The 22477-nt window shown below is 36.3% G+C and overlaps 3 long non-coding RNA genes across 3 annotated transcripts; 2 read left to right on the plus strand and 1 right to left on the minus strand.

The window, feature by feature from the left end:
* Positions 1-1732: 1732 nt before the first annotated feature.
* Positions 1733-4292, minus strand: LOC145651707 (uncharacterized). The gene is made up of 3 exons (XR_014117621.1): positions 4182-4292; positions 4004-4047; positions 1733-3192 (listed from the first exon to the last, which is right to left on the minus strand). It is a non-coding gene; the product is annotated as an uncharacterized LOC145651707 (long non-coding RNA).
* Positions 4293-16424: 12132 nt separating this feature from the next.
* Positions 16425-17497, plus strand: LOC145651635 (uncharacterized). Its single transcript, XR_014117402.1, has 3 exons — positions 16425-16504; positions 16610-16954; positions 17267-17497. It is a non-coding gene; the product is annotated as an uncharacterized LOC145651635 (long non-coding RNA).
* A 100-nt stretch (positions 17498-17597) lies between these two features.
* On the plus strand, positions 17598-20263 carry LOC145651708 (uncharacterized). Its single transcript, XR_014117622.1, has 3 exons — positions 17598-18529; positions 18620-18672; positions 18844-20263. It is a non-coding gene; the product is annotated as an uncharacterized LOC145651708 (long non-coding RNA).
* Positions 20264-22477: the final 2214 nt, after the last annotated feature.

Raw genomic sequence — 22477 nt, forward strand, 5'->3', positions numbered from 1 at the left:
ATGTTCCAAAGCCTTCATTTTTGTTAGCCTGTCTTGTTTAACCCTGAGTGTTTTCCTAACCTTAGTTACAGCCTGCTTTCCCATTTTCTTTCATGTGTTTTTGTTTGTTAGTCCTGTATCTACGTGCTCTCCATGTTGGCTCTTTGACCCTGGACTACGATGCACTGCTGTGTCAGAGCAGTGTGTACACGCAGATATTAAATAAAACAGTATAGTGTAACTAAGTCAAGTTTCAAAATCAATTTTATTTATTGAGCACTTTTTACAACAGATTTTGTCACAAAGCAGCTTAACACATGTCAGAGTCCAAGCCCACAGTGACTGAGCCAAAGGCAACATTGACAAGGAAAAACTGCCAAAGAGTATAAAGAAGAAACATTGAGAGGAACCAAAAATCAAAGGAGAGCCCATCGTCCTCTGGTCAACACCTGACACCACAACAGGAAGAAAACAAGCAATAATGAACAAAAGCAACAGAAGTCTATTCCAGGTTTCTAGAAGTACTATTATGAATGTAAGTTTGTTTGAAACCCATCTAGAGCAGGAAAGACCCAGGAAAAGTCACCCAGGAAAAGTCTAGCGCATCTCTTTGTTTGGGTGGAGGAGTCACAGAAGGGGTGGAAGTCAGGATGTGGGAGGAGCCACAGCAACTGAGGTTATCCATCAGCAGCCCCAAGTAACTGTGATCTACACTGCAGTGCCACAGACTGAACTCATGTTTATACCAATTTATACAAACTCTTTAAGGAAACGTTAAGGCTTCTCAAGGGTCAGAGGGTAATGGAGCCCATATGAACTCTGGCGGCCAAACTGACTATAAGGGGGAAAAAGGACAGAACAGGATCTTCTAAGTTTTGATGGCCAATGAGATTTTAAATTATGATGCATAGCACAAACTGGGGCTTTTATTTGTTATGTCCTAGCGAGTCTTCCAATTTCCAAGATATAACTTTTCATTTTTCACTGATAGCTTCATCCTGGTTCCTTAAATTATAATTCCACAACACATGTAAGTTATTTTCTTCAGCCACACCCAGCGCCACTGACACCATTAATGTGTGATCAGTGCCACCGGTTCTTTGTGGGCTTTACACTCTAAACCTCCAGCAAACACAGTGTTACTGCCACCATACACCCAATCAATTTGTACATATTTTATAGAGTAATAAAAAGTTCATTGTAACTTGATCAAACAAGTACCAGTTATAACCTGAAGCAAAAGTTTAAAAAAAAATAAAATAAATGACAAGATCTAAGTTGTTTTAACGTGTTACACTCAAAAGTTAAAAACACATTTGGCAGGAGAAGAGTATGAGTGCCCTTATAACATAATATCTATATTACACAGACAAGTGTACAGTTTGGTATTTTCTACTTGTATAACTTCTTTCTGTTTTTATTGTTGTGAATAGCTTTCCACTGTGTAATGTATGTAATTAATATTAATGAACCTTGTGTTCCTGTGAGATACATGGAGCAGTTTTCAAACATGACAGACTAAATAATCCAGTGCCAAAAGCACATACTGGAAAATAAAAGTGATTTATTATTAAACTGATAGTATGTTTCAAAGGTTTATTTAAGTTTTCAGGCAGCACTATGTGAGGCGATAGAACTCAGTGGTTTGAGTTGAGCACCTCTGGTCAAATATAATCCAACCAGCACCCCTCCACCACTCTCTTTTGGGTAAGAGATCGTTATCTGCACTTCTATTTCCTATAGAGTAGCAAAAATAACCAACAGGAAATGAGGCCCCAATCACATTTAGAAGTGGTGCTCACATTTAATGATTAGTATACATATATTTATGATGTATTTCAACATTGTTTTTCTTTAATAGTTTGTTTTTATTTGCCCAGAGGTTGCAAATAGTGTACATCCCGTAAAGCACAACATAACATTTTAGTCTCAGTGCTGCCAGAAAAAGTTACACATGCTGTGATACCTCATATTTGAAAGAATCAGTATTTCCTAATGCCAAACTACCTAAATCCATTAGTATATAGATACTAATATAAGGACAGTCACCATTAATAACTGCAAGAATAAGTGAACCACCTGGCTGTCGTTCACAAATTGTATTTATTTTGTTGAATTTTGACAGAATTCTGCCATGCATATATTCTCCATCACACACCTTATATTTATGAATCAATAGCTTTTTGTGCTGTGTTCAAGTTGTTACTGTGCTCTTCTAGAGAGCAGTTCTATTATTGGGTTTACACCTCTTCAGAGCCAGCTGTGTTCATAGATTAAGCTTTTGACTAAACTGGAACATCAGTGTTGATTCAGTGATTCCTGTTAGTGGCAATTTTGTAAAAGGTCAATAGAGGAAACCAAAACTCACAGTGATGTACAGACTCCCAGCTTTGCTGTCTTCATAGAAAAAAAAAAAGCTTACTACAAGTCAAATGCAAACAAATTTGATCAATTTGTAATTTTTACTTAAAGACTTTTAGTCATAGAACTATCCATTTGACTGATTGTAGCTCAGTGGGTAAGGTCCTTGACTAGCAATCAGAAGGTTGCCAGTTTAAGTCCCACCACCAGGTTACCACTTTTGGGCCTCTGAGCAAGACTCTTAATACTCAATTGCTCAAGTTGTTTTCAGTCAGAATTGTTAGTAACTTTGGATAAAAGTGTCAGCTAAATGCTCTATATGTATATTATGCTGGTCTAAGTGTATGTTTTGTAATTGATTTTGGTTTTGTAATTGTTCTGGGTTTTAAAAAAGCCTACCGCTACAGTTCCTGTTGTCAGTATCACACATCCAGTTGGCTTGTGTTGGCACGTGTGTTGTACCACCTAATTAAACTCGGGCATGCATGACAATAGAGACAGGGATTATCCACATATAAATGCAATTGTAAACACAAGTTGTCTGTACATTTGTTTGTGTTTGTTGGTGAACGGAGCCATGTACAGACAGACAATATTTTCTCTCTCACAGAGTAGATGGGATTGTGGTGTGTCTGACCATGGCCTGATTTTGTAAGATGAATTACAGGTGTCTCCATCTGACAACTGTATTTTTGTGAATAATGGTTTTGTAGAGAATGGCTGATTTACCATGGAACCAACTGAGTTTGCCTGTTTTGTGATATAACTGGTCTGTACTCAAACAGGCCAGAATCTCACATGGGTGTACTCATTTTCTTGATGCCCTGTTTTCTGCATCTTGTCCTCAGAGACCTGTAATGCAGCATAACAGAACTCTTTAGTACCGGGATCCCTTTCACACAAACAAGGGAAGTTGTGTTGCAGCCCCATAGGTAACAAAGAAAAAAAGTGCAACTCAACTGGGTCAATGAAAACTGATCTAGTTACAGTGAAACATTTAGCTGACACTTCCTATCCAAAGCGACTTACTATTGTGACTGAATACAACTTGAGCAATTGAGGGCCTTGCTCATGAGCCCAACAGTGGTAATTTGGTAGTGGTGGGCTTGATCTGACAACCTTCTGAATACTACTCAAGTACCTTAAGTAGTGAGCTACCACTGCTCTGCCACAAGTATATAGTAACATAGCTGGTAATTAGACTACAGCTATAAACTATATCACCACCACAGAACAACAGGAAGCTGATCTGAGCAGAGCCAGAAACATTCTTAGTAAAAGATGACATAGATTTAAATGTAGAAATGGCAGTAAATGTTTTTTAAGGATCACAGAGCTTATCATTGTTCATTAGACTATGAATAGACAAATATTACAACAGTTAATCCTCTGCTCTTTACATTACCTGCTATGTCTGTAAGAGCAATTTAAAACATGTACATTGTATAACATACAGCAGATTTTATCAAGGTAGTGCTGCTTCATTAACGTCTACTGCTGTCATATCTATGATTAGCATGTTGTTAAGCATCATAAATATTTCTATATTTAAATATGAGTTTTAATGTCAGCTGTTGCATGCCACATCCAAGATAAAGAGCGTAAACCTGGAGAAAGCAGTTTTTCTAATAAAGGCATGAAAGTGCAACTGCACAAGTTGTACCTGAGTGGTGTTTTTCTCCATCACACCTCCTTGTTGAGGTCTCTCTGTGGTAGGGAAAAATACAGCATTAATTGTAACTGGATCATGGAATATTACATGTAAGATAAAAATATAAAAATTAAAATTGTATGAAGGCATGAATTAGAATAAGGGCCCCCTGCCCTTTATGAACACTTACCATTGCTGTGTTCAGAATTTTTCATTTTACAAATGATCATGGCTTGAGCAATGATAACAGCCCCACACACTCCCAGCACTGCTCCAAGACAGATCTTTACAGGACCCACAGGCTTTTCTATAGAACAATCTTTATAAAATAATTTAATATACAAATTAAAGTGAAAAGTGTGTGGTATGCATCCACGATTCCAGACGTTAACCAAATACTTCAACCATACCATGAATTAGAATAAAGATATAAAAGTTTAAATGAACAAAGCTTTATTCTGCCTACATGTCTGAAATTTTGCATGTAAAGAGTTCATCTTTGTACCGTGAATTTTTTGATCCTCAAAACAGCACCTATCACATATATATACATACATGTTTGTGTGTGTGTGTGCACATAATTCTGTACTGGACAAAATAAGACTTGAGTCCACTGTTGCTTGGGGAACTGATTCTACTTCTAAATGTTAATGAACTGATCTGTATAATCCTTGATATCCTGACAAAGGTATAACAAATATTCTAAGATCTAAGTATATCCTACTGTCATTTATATGGTTAAACTAGATTATTTTTTGAAACCTCCTTAAAATGCATATAGTTATCATTTCAAAGGGGAGGCTTCTGTGATAATTATTTTATTAAAGCAAAGATAAAAGGTTAACTCTGTATGCACTTTTCAATAAAACACAATAAAACAGTCTCGGGTCTTAAGTCAGCTTGGTTTCCCTCACATGTAAATAAAAAAACACATGCTTTATACAAATACCCAAGTATACTGCTGAAGAATTAACAAATATTTTTATAAAATGTGTTTCTACAGCAATTTGAAGTCTACCATATAAAAACTATACAGATTATAAAAAAAATATTTTTTAAATTTTCTTATTGAGAAAATAACTGTGGCTTTGACTTTAAGATTATGTGTTTTGTGCGTCAGTTATAGTCCAGTTTTAAATATAAAGAAGTTTGAAAGTATTCGTTTAATTACCTGTATTGGACGCGTCCGTCCAATACCCGTCAGAGGTAGCAGAGCTGAAGTTAACCTTTGTTCCGTCTGTCACTCCACAGAAGTACAATCCTTCATCTTCTTCAGTAGCATTTAGAATAGTCAGAGAGATTCTGTCATCCTTCCACTTCATTATGAATCTGGAGTTGTTGAATGGAAATGAAAGTATGCCGTTTTTATCTTTAAGCACTTTTCCTACTTGCTGAAGCTCCTGTTGCCATCTGAGCTTGAACCAAAAGCAAACAGTACTTTCTTTGAATGTGCAGTAATGAGTGATATTCTTCCCATGTTCAGTCTGGACTGCTCGTTTAAAAGGCTTTGTAGTTTGAACTGGACCTATAAAATGAAACCGAGCCAGAATTAATAAGAAAACAATGTGGAGAAAATTGAATCCAAAATAAATAATGCATTCTTATTATTAATCCAATAGCAGAAATAACAGTAAAAAATGTAATTATAAACGCTGGTAAAAAATTTGGAACCGTACATATCTTGTAGCTCAAACATATAAATATCCAGACTGGTATCATCATTGCAGCGTAACGGATAGACCCCAGAGGACACAGATTGAAAAGAAGCAACTGGCAAAATAAATAAAATTCATGAGCTTTCGATTCTCATGACGCAAAATCTCATTGGCTAGAAAATGTCGCAAGTCTTTTTCTGTCCTGTAGTCTTACAACCACGTTAGGCCACATGCAGGGTCTGATCTCTTTAAAACATGTTAAGCCCAACATCCATGTAACTTAAAGTAACAGAGCACCACTTGAAGAAAGTGGTGATATGACATTCTTGTTTACAGTATTCAAAATTACTATAAATGTATTATTATTATTATTATTATTATTATTATTATTCAGGTCTCTTTTTTTCTCCCTTTTTTAAGACAATAGAAGAGTATCTCCTCCTGTGCTACTGTCCTTTCAAACCAAACCTGATGAACCATTATTGACTAATGAGTAACACAGTGGCACTCAATTATTTATGGGACAATATTGAAAGGTGTATGACATCAGAGTAATTTAAAATGTTTTAGAGTGTTTTTTTTTTTCTATTTAATTTTAGAGAAAGAGACAAAACAACAAGAATTATATTCTGCAATTATGAACTGTAGACATCTATGTTAGGATTATGACATTTGGAATTCTATGTTAGGATTATGAACATCTTTTGGTACAACCCCGTCTAGGCTGTGAGGCCGTAACAACAAAAAAGCAATGTAAACATATAACAGAATGTAAGTTGTAAAAAGTGAAGAGCAACAAAACAAACAGAAGCCCAAATGGAAGCCTGTTGTATTTCACAGTAGATATTAATTATAAACAATCTTACTGGTGCAATGTCTTCAGGAGTGACCCAAAAGAAGAAAAAAACAAAAGAAGCATACAACAGACTTTCCTAACTTCCTGACACATAAACAGAGGCAGAACCCACACCCAACAAAAATGCCAATCACTCTCTATCACCAGTATCTGACACCAAAGAACCAAAGAACAGTATTTATGCCCTTTATACAATATCTATATACAACAGCTACCGAAGCAGGAGGGGCAAAACCAAGGAACGAAGTCCAAAAATGGGGAAAACAATGTCATATACAAAAGTTTACCACAAGCCAAACAAACCAACAAATTCCAAATTCCAAACAAAACCATCTCTTCTCTATTCTCTTCTTCCTTCTCTCTTGTGGGAGGGGCCATTAAATAGGAGCATTTGTCTTGATAACCTGGAGAGGAATGGGGCGGAGTCTCAAATGGAGGGAAATCCTGGCACTGAACCTAGAACACATACACTCACACACATCCATTTTTCTGTAACACTTTGCTTGTGGAATTTTGTTTTAGTATCTGTAAACTAGCAGCAGCTGTGAAGGAATTATCAGAAGTAGCCGAAAGGATGGTTGTGGATGAGGTGTGCACAGGTTAGTTGGGGAAATGCATAAAGGTGGAATGGCTGAGGTGTTCAGTGTTTCAGGTACATGGAGGACTGGACAGATGAGTGGGATGTTGTGTCATGTCATTGTTAACATTGTAGATCCAAATGAGCATGCATTAACAGTGCCAGTGAGGCTGGATATGGCCTTAGTCCCCAGAGAGACCAGTGTGGACCTGCTGTGTTGGGGAATGTTTGGTGGTGTAATAAAATTATTATGGACCTGATGACACTAAGTATGCATTAACCATGCCAGCAGGTATGGGTAAAGTCAGTTGGGGGGCAAAAATGGGTTTTACAGGTTAGGAAGTTATTGGATGCATGGGGCATAGCAGTGAATAAGAATTTGGAGAGTATTGTTGTTTTTGTTGGTGGTTTACAGTGTAAAGCCCATATGTAACAGGTGGCACTGATTACACATTAACTGTGTCAGTGGGGCTGGGTTTGACTGAAAACTATAATAAATATCCAATTGACTGTTCTTTATTAAATTTCAATGTCTTGTTTTTTTTGTTTTTTTTTTTGTTATTTGTTAGTACAAGGAACAATATGAGTTCCTAGGCTGTTGTTAATGTTGGTAACTGTTTTCTTAATTTAAGTGTTTCTTGCCTAAGCATTAGCATTATTTTAGTAAAACAAATTCCACCCTGCAATTGCAAATAGGAAGTGTATCAGACACTATCAGTACCTCTGGTCAAATATAATCCAACCAGCACCCCTCCACCACCCTGTTTCCAGTGAGAGATCATTATCTGCACTTAAGTTTTTCATAGACTATCAAAAAATAACCAACAGGAAATTGTATTTGTATTTGTGCTTTTTCTGCAAGAGTGCAAACCTTTAACTGAAGTGTGACTAAATCAGATACAAGTCTCAGGTCATGTAAGGTCATGTATCACAGGGCCTCCCCACCTGCAGTCTCCCTCTCTTTTGTTTATCTTGTACATTTCTGTTGCTTCTGTTGCATGTGTTATATGTTTAGGTTGTGTGCCACACCTCACACAGGTGGCAAGTGTTGAGTTTTATTCACCTGTTTGTTATGTTGTTACGTTCACCCTTTATAAGACCTTCCTGTTAGTATGACAGACTGTCGGTCATTGATGTTGCTTTGGCTTTCATTAGTTCATGTTTGTGCATGTTGATTTTCTTATTCATTTTCATTAAAGCCTTCAGTTGGAGACAATAGCTTCCCACCTTGTCGCATGATCGTTGCATGTGACACCATGAAAAACGTTCAGTTCAGACTTCCAGAGGATATCATTTCAGACCGGTGGGGTACATTGCACATTCTGGGTCTGGCGGGAACTCCTGGACAAGCTCAACATAACAGTGAGCCTGACTCCATTTGAATATGTCCTAGGGTTCCTGCTGCTGCTATGACCCTGGAACTCTCCACCCTCCTGGTTCACAGCAGTTCATTCCTGGTTGTGAGAGAGTCAGAGAGTGTTGGAGAAGATGCACTGCAACCTGCAGAGGTCCATCGCAGCTTTCAAGAGGAAGGCTGATCAGGGAGAGACCACCATCTGTCAGCTGGGGGTGTGTGGGTGTGGGTACTGTGGGTAGCCACCAAAGAGGAGAAGATGGGCTTGAGAGTGAACGTTTGCCCGTAAGATATCCCGGTGAAGCTCAACAAGGTCACCTAGTAGGTCAATGTAATTGAGGTTCCTCTGCATTTTATGTGTCCTCTTTAAAGCCTGTCATAATAGGTCCTCTAGACAATGTTGATCTTGCTGTCGTCCATCCAACTCCAAGTGACATCGATGGAGGACCCTCCTACATGGTTCATGCACACATCCTCAACTCCAGATGTGCAGAGTAAGGATTCAGTACCTGGTGGACTGGGAGAGGTATGGGCCTGAAGAAAGGAGCTGGTTACTGTTACGACCTCGTCTAGGCTTCAGGCCGTAACAGGAAGTGTGAGGAAAACGGCAAATCAATTGTGTAATGGAAATGAAGTAAGTCAGAAAGAGACCAAAGTAGTTCAATAATATACCATGTATTGTACAACAGACAGTGTGATTTATACAAGAGATAGTGTGACACCCACACTATAATGTCATGAGTGACCCAGGCCAAAATAACAAACAAATACACATTAGAAACAAACAGACACTCACTAAACCTATAGAGACAAAAGAAAATACACACACAACTACACTTACTCCATAGGTGGAAAATACAGAGCAAACCCACACCCCAAACAAAATGGCAGTCACTCCCTACTTACCAGTGAAATCAAGAAAAGGATCAAAGTGGAATATATACAAATATACATTGGCAAAACTAACTATTAGAGCAAAGTCAATATGAGAAGCAAGGTCATACACCAACTCAAATATCAAATACTATTAATACACATCTCACACACATATCACTGCCTTCCCCTCCATAGCTTCTTCCTCCTTTTATTACTCCTCAGGTTGGGCGGAGTCTTGTCTCCTAATTTGCTACAAACATGAACTCTGTAATGGAATCTGGAACTGGATCTGGTATGGAACACATGCAGCCACACCAAAAGAACACAGGACGTAACAATACTGGTGAGTCACATCCCAGATACCAAACCTTTCAGCTCCTCCCACTGTGCCCATCCATCCTGGCAGTCTGACCCCAGTGGGCACTTTTGGGTGAGGGGGTACTGGCAGGCCCTGGCTGGAATCCAACCCTCAAAGAGCACACATGGCAATCACAGCAGAGCACAGTGGGAGGAGTTGATAACTGGTATCTAGGATCTGACTTAACAGTATAAACAAAGATATTATTCAAATCATTGTTTAGAAAAATGGTTTAATGGTTGTTCAGAAAAATGGTTCAAACATTTTCTGAATCTGTAGAAACTGCCTTTTCAGTTTTGTCGATAGTAAGAATAAAGAGCCTATGAGAGGTTAGATACAGAGGTTAGCTTATAGGGGAAGATACACATCAGGTGCCTCACTTTGATATGAAACATATGGATATCATGTTATAAGTAAAACCTGAGGAAATGCCCTGAGACGTTAGAGGGTTAAACATAATGTTAAACATAATTCAGAGGTTTATCTCCCACAAAGGTCAGAGTTCAGTGCTTTGCACTGAAGGTTCCTAGTGTGGGCAGAGACTTTGAAAAGCCTGTTTCTCTGCTTTTGTTTCTGTTTCTCTTTTTTCTCTTTGTAATCTGCATTCTGCCATTAAAAGTTCATCACTCAAATTTGCACATACACAGGCCCTTAACCTTTAATCTAATCTAAAACTTTGACATGTTATTTTCATATTACAAACATAAGGGTGGGGGGTTCCAGACTACAGACACAGCCGGTTCCAGACCCATGCTAATGACCAACACACCATGGTGGTAGTGAATATCTACAGCATGTAACAGACGTGTATAATGAAATATAGTGTTGTACAAAAATAGATGAAGTTTTAAAGGGAAAAACTACAGGTAAAATAATCATTCATGTCTTAGGTTACTAGGCAGGACAAGAAATGGGAAGATGCAAGAGTGACTGAGATTTTAGGGAAAACAATATATATATATATATATATATATATATATATATATATATATATATATATATATAAAACTAAAGAAAGTGTGTGTGACCATGGGCTCACTCAGAGGGCTCACTCTCTTTACATTTGCTCTGTAAGAGAGACTGAGTCCCTTGTGCACAAAGGTATTAATAACAGGGATGAGGAATTAAATATTACTAATTCAATATAATCAAAAATGATAAATTGATATCTTGAGGAAAAGAGGAAGGTATCACATTATGGCCCCTCCCCCCGAACGTCTCCTTGTGCGGGTGTGTGTTCATTAATGTGGCCACGCCCTCCCTGTGTCTCAACCTGCTCCTCTTTGTGTCATTAGTATACGTGTATAAATGTCTATCATTTACATGTCTGTGTTGTCTGTGTTATTGGTGAACCCAATAGGCTGTGTGATATGTCATATGCGTTATATGTGCAAATAAAATGTGTATTCTTGTTTATGTGACTTGCCCGGAATCCTGCTTAACCACATCGTCACAAAAGGCTTTCTAGGAAATAACTGTCAAAAGCACCATACTATGATATCTTGCTGTGCTCAATTCAAATCTCATTGGCCACCAGAATTCCCAAGATCTTCTACCATCTTTTCTTTTATATAGTCTGTTTGGCCACCAGAGGTCATTTGGGCTTTGTTAACCTTTGACGCTTGAGAAGCCTTACCTTTTCTATAAAGAGTTTGGACAAATTGGTGTAAACATGAGTACAGCCTAAAGCATTGGAGTGTATTTCACAGTTACTTTTGGTTGCTGTGGCTCCTCCCACTTCCCCTTTTATACCCCCCCCCCCCCCCCCCACCAGAATAGAAGATCTATTCTGACAGGTTGACTTTTCCTGGGTCACTTCTGTGCCAGATGGGTTTTAAACTAACTTACACTCAGAATAGGATTCCTATAAACCTGGAATAGACTTCTGTTACTTACTTATTCTTATTACTGAGTTTGTTCTTTATTGCTTATTTTGTTCCTGTTGCGGTGTCTGGTGTTGAACAGAGGATGATGGACTCTTTTGAGTCTTGGTTCCTCTCAAAGTTTATTCTTCATGCTCTTTGAGAGTTTTTCCTTAACGCTGTTGCATTATCATTGCTCACTGGGGACTTGGACTCAGACATCTGTAAAGTTGCAAAATGTACTATATAAATAAATATGACTTTGAAATATGATTTGCTGTTACATTGAACAGTTTCATTTCATATGAGAGTAAATGTACTACTCTGGCAAATCAGTCTATCTACTTCCACATGTACACAAACTTTATGTAAACTTCAGTTATGATCATTTATACATTTAAATGCGATCTTGTTATCCATTATGATGGGATATTCTAAAATTAAAAAAAAATAAAAAAAAATAAAAAATATATATATATATTTATAATGGTTATGTAACTCATAAAAATATCTTTTTTTTTTACATATTTACCATATATTCTTCTGCAATGTAACTTGTTGTTGTCTTACAATCTCCTTATAAGTATGCTTAGTATGTTTTACTGTTATAGGTTTTAGGTGTTTTTGCAGAATTTGTTGGTATCTGTCATTTACAGTCATTTTGGTATCTGCTAGTACAAGTTTATTTGAGCTCCCATGTTACTGTAAATATATTATTATTATTATTATTATTATTATTGTAGCACTGTTTTCTTTATTTATGTATTTCATGCCACCAAGCATCAGAATATTTTAGTTAAAAAGGTTTCACCACACTACATTTGCACACAGGAAGTGTATTATCAGACACAATCAGTATAAATGTGTTTGTTAAATTTGTCTGTCTATATTCACAGTAACCACAAGGTCCAAAACTGTGTTCTCACACCATTCTCTCAGAAGGCAGCTAAACAGGAAAGCAAACTGAGGTTGGCACTGTACTTGAGACAGTGATCTGAGTATGCATGATGACCTTATAGAATAACTCTATTCCTGCACTGTCAGGCTTTGCTTGGTTTAACTCTGGATGTCCTGGCCAATATAATTCAGTGTCATTTCTGAAAAATTGATGAATGCACCATCTATATTAATCCAGAGATAAGTTCTCATTGGCTGCGGGAAATTTTGAGATCTTCTCTATTTTATTTGGCCTTGTTTTTAAAACCAAAAATTCTGCTATATTAGCCTTTGTTCCATGATGCTTTCCTTTCTTATTGATCAAAAATAACTCCCAAGACATTTCAGAAAAAAGAATAATCTGAAACATTTTTAAACTTTAACATCTGCTTATTTTATAGAGGAATAAAAATATCATTGTAACTGGATCCATCATCAAACAAGTACCAGTTGCACCCTGAAGCAAAAGTTTCAAAAATAATAAATAACAAAAGTTCTGTTAACCTTTTACACGCAAAAGTTAAAAACACATATAGCAGGAGGAGAGTATGAGTGCCCATTTTATGTAATATCTATTTTATACAGACAAGTGTAGACTTTGGTATTTTCTACTTTTAGATGTCGTTCCAAGAGCTTCCCAAGTTCAGGACTGTTTACTAAATACACAATAAATAGAAATAAAGATGCAGACTCTGGAATTAAGAGAATAGCTGTTCCCGTCTTTATTCTGAGCTCAGTGTTACAAACGAGGTATTGTCTGGAGAATGTCTAACAGTCTTAGTTGGGCTCACCTTTATACATTTTCTGACACTTACATTTTTCTATGACCCTTACATAACCATTATTTTTTTTCATACTTCTCCAGGTTGCCACTATTATGTTCAAACCATACATTATTCAATATATGCAAATTGATATTCAACACTTACACCAACCGGTTCTTGGTACCATTATGTTCAACCTGAACTACTTCTATTTTTTAAAACATGATCCTACTTCATATCACCGGGTGCCCATATTGTTTATTCCAGTGCTTGGCTGAGGATTTACGCTGAAGCCTACAGAGGCCTTTCCTGCATGAAACCAGTTTTTTTTGGACCATCCATACGTTTCTGCTTACAAAATAATTTAATAACCTCAATAACTTGGATGTTTCTGTTTTTATTGTTTTGTACAGCTTTCCCCTGTGTAATATATATCACTACTATTAATGAACTTTGCATTCCTGTGTGATACACTGAGAAGTTTTCAAACATGGCAGACATAATCCAGTGCCAAAAACACATACTGGCAATTAAATAAAACTGCACACTAACTAATCCTAACAACACAAGAAACATACAACAAACTTTCCTAACTCCCTAACAAAAAACAGAGACAAAAGCCACACCCAATTAAAATAGCAGTCACTCCCTACCACCAGTGTCCAACACCAAAATACCAAAAAAACAATGTTTACACACACACACACAAACACAAACACACACACACACACACACACATATATATATATATATATATATATATATATATATATATATATATATATATATATATATATATATATATATATATATACACATACACACACAAGTACCGAAGCAGGAGGGGCAAAGCCAAAGATGAAGTCAAAAAATGGGGAAAAACCTACACAAAACATCATACAAATGTTCAATTCAGCAAAACAACTCCAAACTAACACACAATCTCCTTTCTCTCTCTTCCTCTCTTCTGGGAGGGGCCTTTAAATAGCCGACACAGTGGGCTGGGAAGCCCGGCAAGGAACTGGGCGGAGTTTCAATAAGGGTGGAAATCCTGGCAGTGGATCTGGAACACTGGAACATTGTTGTTCCTTCCCACAGCGACATGATGCTGAAGAGCTGAATTATGCTGCCATTCATTTCAATGAGAGGAAAACCAAAAGAGGGCAGGTGAAGAGAGGACAGCCTGAAGACAGCATGTACTCTGAAGTGAAATGTTCAGGTCTTACTGACTATCATCTAGATTATTAGCTCTCTTCCCTTCTATAATCCTAAATGAAGTTTGGATACATTATTTCTTTACTGGCACATTCAGTGTTATAAAGGAGGTGCTGTGTAACTCTGTAATCTTTTTATTTTCTTTATATTCCGTTCATCTGCTTTCTGATATTTAAGGTATGTTGTGTTTCTGTTAGTTCATTCCTGCTTCAACCAAAAAGTTCCATATGTCTTACAGAACCACTCTGCTCAAAACTGGGTGACTGACTGAATAAATATGGTATAAAGTTGAAATCTTAATAAAGAAAAGTAAACCTTTATTGAATATGCACTGACCCCTGACCCTTATTTTTCTAGTTTGATAATAACATGGCCAAGTTTTCAGATTAAGTGAAGGGCCTGTGTATTTGTAAATATTATTATTAATCTAAATTAATTTTATTGGAATAAATTGTGTCATTTGTAAATTATTGAATATTATATGAACACACACAAAAACATATATGAATGAGGACAGAGAGTAAGTTAGCATACATGAATTAATAATTTAAAAATGAAACATTTATTATTGTAAAAGGCCTTGTGACAGGTTCATGTAGGGTGGGGGACAGAAGTGCACATTTGGAGTGTTTTGATACTCCATGAAAGAACAAACACAAAGCACAGAGGTGAGTTGGTAAAAAGCTTTAAAAAAATTAAAAATAAAGGCAAAAACACATGCACAGAAACAAAGCACAGCACTGGACTAGTGTTCCTGTGGGCTTAAATAGAGGGAGAAACAAAAAGGATAACAAGTAACAGGCACATATAATCAATAATTAGTGGATTGGAAATGGGGGACATATTTTTTTTGTGTGTGTGTTTGTGAGAGAGTTTCTGTGTTAGTGGGCATGTGTGAAGGAAAAACTCTCAAAGAACATGAGGAATAAACCTTGAGAGGAACCAAGACTTGATCCTCTGCTCAACACCGGACTTCACAACAGGAACAAAATAAGCAATAAACTAAATCATTAATAAGAATAAGAAAATAACAGAAGTCTATTCCAGGTTTCTAGGAGTCCTAGCCTGAGTGTAAGTGTATTTAAAACCCATCTGGCACAGAAACAGACCCAGGAAAAGTCACCCAGTCAGCCTAGAGCTTCTCTTCTTTTGGGGGGGGCATAAAAGGGGAAGTGGGAGGAGCCACAGCAACCAAAAGTAACTGTGAAATGCACTACAATGATTTAGGCTGTACTCATATTACACCAATTTGTCCAAACTCTTTATACAAAAGGTAAGGCTTCTCAAGGGTCAAAGGTTAGCAAAGGTTAACAAACTATATGAAAGAAAAGACGCTAGAGGATCTTGCGAATTCTGATGGGCAATGAGATTTTAACTGAGTACAGCAAGAATTTTGTTTATTTTGAATCATTAATATTTAATTCCTCATCCAACTTATTAACATAGTGAGTGACTCTACTATTGTCTATAAAAAAAAGCTCACACGAACACTAACAATCTAAGATTTAGAAAAAAAGATAACTGAATAATAATAAAAATAAACCTTTTTGAGCAATTTTGCAAACAAAACTGTAAGCAAGATTTTTACATCATTTTTTTTACCATCATGTGTGGTATAGTGTAGTATATAAGAACACTGCCTGTCTCGTTGGTGACTACAGTTCAAACCTGATTGGGTCAAGTGTTCTATGCTGTATCAATAAGAGACCTTGGGCAAGACTCCTAACACTACAGCTGCCTATATTAAACATGTTTGAAATTCTAACTCACTCTGGATAAGAGTGTTTCCCAAAAGCATAAAATAACATACATGCATGTTTGGTATAAACATGTTTTAAAAGAGATCAGGCACTGATAGTGGCCAAACAAGGTTGTGAGACAACAACAGAACAGGACCATGTGACTTTTGCCAGCCAATGAGATTTTGAGTCATGAAACACAAAAGTTGATGGAGTTTAGTTAGTTTCTTGGTTCTTTCAAACCATCTCCACTGAGGTCAGAGCGTTATGCTGCAATAATGATACCAGTCTGGATACTTATATTTTTGAGCTACAAGACATGTATGTTTCTAAATCTTTACTAGTGTTCATAATTACATGTGTTTTTGAATTCAATTTTGTCCACATTTTTTTTCTTTATTGGTCTGACTATGTTTCATTTTATAGGTCCTGTGCAAACTACAAACCTTGCTAATCAAGTAGTCCTGATGCAACCTGGAGAAAATATCACTCTTAACTGCACATTTAAAGAAAAATATGATGACAATTCTTGCATGTGGTACAAACAAAGACTGAACCAGGAGCCTCAGCAAGTAGGAGAAGTGCGAAAAAATAAACAGGCCATACCTTCATCTCCATTCAGCAACTCCACATTCAGAATTATTTGGAATGACACCACAAACTCTCTGACTATTCTAAATCTTACTGAAGATTATAAAGGAACGTACTTCTGTGCAGTGACAGACAGAACAATGATTCACTTTTCCTCTGCTACATTCGTCAATGTGACAGGTAAATAAGTTATTTCCTTTAAAATATCTTAAAACATCTTAAAATGTCTTAAAATATAAAACTATACTATAACTAAACCACAGAGCACTTATAATCTTAATGTTAAATCTACTGTTATATTGTGAAGTAGAGAATTAAATATCTTTGTTCGGAAAAAATAGAATGATTTTTACAGTTTGTGGATTGCAAAGTGCTATAAGATACGCATGGTTTTTATAAAACCTGCTAATTCATTAGTAATACACTTGTTTAAACATGTGAGGGAAAGCAAGATGAACTAAGAGTGGACACTGTGTTTATTTTATTAAACAGCACATGGAGGGTTATACCTAACACAGTCTACCATTAGTGGAAAAGGGTCAGGAACCCCAAAAATATCCCAGTCAAGCAAGTATATTTGTGCTTCTTTGCTTTAAATAAAGTGATCATCATAGAAGCTTGCTCTACAAGGTTCTCTATGATAGTTATAAGCTTTTCATGAAGGATGTGCCTTTCCAGAAAATGCTGTTTTAACCATTTAAAGGATACTAAGATAAACGAAGAGCTTACCATATTTGTTTTATAGTTATATATATATATATATATATATATATATATATATATATATATATATATATAATATGGAGAGAGAATGACAAAGATGTTCAAAATTGTAGTGAAGTACACAGAGGTCCTTCCTCAGCTGTACAAGCATATATTAGATAACGTAGATTTTAAAATTATAACATTCATTCTATGGGGTTCTAAAGTTCCAAGAGTGTAAACTGTTTTTTTTTCTTAAATTTCCTAAATTAATTTCATTTGAGAATCTGAGGATAAAAGCAGTTTCTGAAATACTCAAACTAGCATGGCTGGCATGAGCTGTTGCACACATTCATACACACTTGCATGCACATAAGTAACTAAATGTATAACACTTCTACAATAGATTAACCTGTCACAATTACCATATCATCCAGCTAAATGTTCTGATACTGTTATCGTCCTGTGTTCATCATCGTCCTGTGTTGTCATTCCCACTACATTATCATTTCCAGGTGTTTTCTTTTTCACTTTACCATATATTTACGTGTTCTAGTAATTCTTGTTATTTCTTGTTGTCTCTGCCTTGTTACACATATTTTGCTTGTTTTTGTCACTTATTATCTCTTTTAAGTCCTGTCATGTTTTTGCGTGTATGTTTTGTTAGAGTTTCATTCCGTTTGTGTTGCGTTTGCTCTGTTGTTTTGTTTTCCCTAAAATACCTGACTCACACTTGCATCCTGTTCTATATCTCACTCTCCTTATAAAACGGTTGACTATTTCCAGATGGTACCAGTTACACTTGCATCCTGCACTGTATCTTGCTCTGTCCATTAACATAAGATATGAATGATTATTTTGTCTGTAGTTTTTCCATGAAAGCTTCATCTACTTTTGTACAACACTGTCTTCATTATGCATGTCTGTTCCATGCTGTAGATATTCACTACCACCATGGTGTGCTGGTCATTAGCATGGGTCTGGCACTGGCTGTGTCTGTAGTCTGGAATCTCACTGTTTGCTCCAGCAGCTGCACAAGGAAGAGCTGCAAATGTGAGTTAATTCAGGTCAACAAAACTGTCAGTGATTTATTATCACTTGGTTGAATATCTGACATGTGTTCCCTTTTTCATGAATTTCAAGGCAAAACATCTCAGTCAGACAACATCAAAGAGGGAAAGAGGCCAGAAGGCCAGGTATGTTACTATATACTTGTTTCACTGTACCTGGATCAGTTTTCATTGAACCAAATTCACCCAGTTGAGTTGCGCTTTTTTTCTTTGTTACGTACTGGGCTGCAACACAACTTCCCTTGTTTGTGTGAAAAGGATCCAAGTACTAAAGAGTTCTGTTATGCTGCATTACAGGTCTCTGAGGACAAGATGCAGAAAACAGGGCATCAAGAAAATCAGTGCACCCATGTGAGATTCTGGCCTGTTTGAGTACAGGCGAGTTATATAACAAAACAGGCAAACTCAGTTGGTTCAAAGATAAATCAGCTATTCTCTACAACACCATTATTCACAAAAACACAGTTCTCAGATGGAGACACCTGTAATTCATCCTAGAAAATCGGTCCCTGGTCAGACACACCACACCCTCCCATCTGCTCTGTGAGAGAGAAAACACTGTCTGTCTGTACATGGCTCGGTTCACCAACAAACACACACAAATGTACACACAACTTGTGTTTACATTTGATGTATTAGTGGATAATCCCTGTCTCTATTGTCATGCATGCCCAAGTGTACTTAGGTGATACAATACAAGTGCCAACACAAGACAAATGGATGTGTGATACTAACAACAGGAATTGTAGAGGTAGGCTTTTTTAAAACCCAGAACAATTACAAAATCAAAATCAATTACAAAAGACTCTTAGACAAACATCATTTACCTGACATATTTATCCAAAGTGACTTAAAACTCTGAACACAATTTGAGCAAATGAGGATTAAGGGTCTTACTCAGGAGCCCAACAGTGGTAGGTCTTGATCTGGCAACCGTCTGATTATTAGTCAAGTACCTTAACCACTGAGCTACTAGTGGTATCACTCAAATGGATAGTTCTATGACTAAAAACTTTAAGAGAAAATTAAAAAACAATCAAACTTGTTTGCATTTTGCTTAGAGGATTTTTTTTCTAAGAAGACAGCAAAGCTGGGAGTCTGTACATCACTGTAAGTTTTGGTTTCCTCTATTGACCTTTTGAAAATTGCCACTACCATGAATCACTGAATCACCACTGACATTCCAGTTTAGTCAAAACCTTAATCTGTGAAAACCGCTGGCTCTGAAGAGGTGTAACCCAATAATAGATCTGCTCTTTAAAAGAACACAGTAACAACTTGAGCACAGCACAAAACACTATTGATTCATAAATATGAGGTCTGTGATGGAGAATATATGCTTGGTAGAGTTCTGACAAAAATCAACAAAATGAATACAATTTGTGAACGACAGCCAGGAACTTCAGTCATTCTTACAGTTATTAATGGTGACTCTCCTTATATTAGTATCTATATATAATAATTGATTTATGTAGTTTGGCATTAGGAAATACTGATTATTGCAAATATGAGGTATCAAGGCATGTGTAAATATGAGGTATCAAGTCATGTTTTTTCCTGGCAGCACTGAGACTAAAACGTTATATTGTGCTTTACGGGATGTACACTATTTACAACCTCTGGGCAAATAAAAATAAACTATTAAAGAAAAACAATGTTGAACTACATCATATATATGTGTATACTAATCATTAAATGTGAGCACCACTTCTAAATGTGATTGGGGCCTGATTTTCTGTTAGTTGTTTTTGCTACTCTTTAGGAAATAGAATTACAGATAATGATCTCTCACCCAAAACAGAGTGGTGGAGGGGTGCTGGTTGGATTATATATTTGAGCAGAAGGGCTCAACTCAAACCACTGAGTTCTATCATCTTATTCAGCCTCACATAGTGCTGCCTGAAAATGTAAATAAACCAAACATATTATCAGTATAATAATAAATCACTTTTATTTGCCAGTATTTGTTTTTGGCACTGGAATATTTAGACTGTCATATTTGAAAACTGCTCCATGTATCACACAGGAACACACAGTTAATTAATATTAATTACATACATTAAAAAGAGGAAAGCTATATAAAACAGTAAAAACAGACACATCTAATTTAAGTAGAAAATAGCAAATTGTACACTTGTCTGTATAATATAGATACTACGTTATAAGGGCATTCACACTCTCCTCCTGCCAAATGTGTTTTTAACTTTTTAGTGTAACAGACTAACACAGCTTAGATCTTTTGTCATTGATTCTTTCTAAAACCTTTTTGTCAGGTTATAACTAGTACTTGTTTGATGATGAACAGAGGGCACTATGGGAGAATTTCTGGTTTTACAATCAAGGCCAAATAAGATAGACAAGACCTCAAAACCTCCCCCAGCCAATGAGAATTTATCTCTGGATTAATACAGATTGATCCATTCTTCAATTTCTCAGAGCTGACACTGAATTACAATGGCCAGGGCATCCAAAGTTAAACCAAACAGAGCCTGACAGTGCAGGAATACGTTTATTTTATAAGGTCATCATGCATACTCAGATAACTGTCTCAAGTACAGTGCCATCCTCAGTTTACTTTCCTATTTAGCTGCTTTCTGAGAGAATGGTGTGAGAACACAATTTTAGAGCTTGTGGTCACTGTGCATACAGACATATGAAAAAAACACAAGTTTCGAATGATTGTGTCTGATAATACACTTCCTGTTGCAATATGCAGTGTGGGTAAAGTTTTTTTTTTTAACTAAAATATTCTAATGCTTGGTGGTTGGTGGTAAGAAATACATACATAAAGAAAACAGTGCTTCAATAATAATAATACATTTCCAGTATTATGGGAGCTCAAATATTAACCCTGTACTAGCAGACACCAAAATGACTGTAAATGACAGATAGCAAAAAATTCTGCAAAAACACCAAAGACCCATAACAATAAAATATAGTAAGCATACTTACAAGGAGATTGAAACACAGCAAAACAATGCCCCTAGATAATTGTGTCTGTGTAATATAGATATTACATTATGAGGACACTGCAGATTGCCGCATTCATCAATTTGTCAGAGTTGATACTTTATTTTATTGGCCAGGACATGCAGAGTTAAACCAAACAGAGCCTCACATTGCAGGGATAGGGTTATTTTATAAGGTCATCATCACTTTGTCATGAGTACAATGCCAACATCAGTTTACTTTCCTGTTTAACTGCTATCTGAGAAAGAATGGTGTGAGAACACAGTTTTAGACTTTGTGGACAATATGAATATGCACATAGAAAAAAAACCAAAAACATAGCTTAGACTGAGTGTCAGATAACACACTTCTTTTATGCAAATGCAGTGTAGTGAAACTTTTTCCTCTAAGATATGCTAATGCTTATTGGCAAGAAATACATAAATTGAGAACATTATCAGTTCTGCAATTATAAAATATTACCAGTAACATGGGCATTCATGAATTAACCATGGACTGGAAGAAACCAAAATATTCTTCAAAAACACCTAAGAACCATCACAGTAAAACATAGTAAGAACATTTACAAGGGAATTGTAATATGGCACTGAGTTATATAGAATAACAAATATGTACAAAAGATGTCACTTTATAAGAAAGGACCATCATCATTTTAAAGACTATATATGTTTTAGAATATCTTATCATAACAGATAACAAGAATCATCACATATAAATGCAGAAAAGATAATAAATGAAGTTTAAAGAGGATACATGTGGAAGTAGGGAGAGACAGAGCAGTGTGTGTACTCAAATATGAAATAAAACAGTGCAGTGTAACTATGTCAAGTTTCAAAGTCAATTATATTTCTATAGCACTTTTTAACAACAGCTATTGTCACAAAGATGTCAGAGTCCAAGCCCACAGTGAGTAAGCCAAAGGCAACACTAACAACGAAAAACTGCCCAAGAATCCTTGAGA

This window comes from Electrophorus electricus, chromosome 16 (assembly GCF_041902795.1).
Source record: "Electrophorus electricus isolate QZ-2024a chromosome 16, ASM4190279v1, whole genome shotgun sequence".
Classification (NCBI taxonomy): Eukaryota; Metazoa; Chordata; class Actinopteri; order Gymnotiformes; family Gymnotidae; genus Electrophorus; species Electrophorus electricus.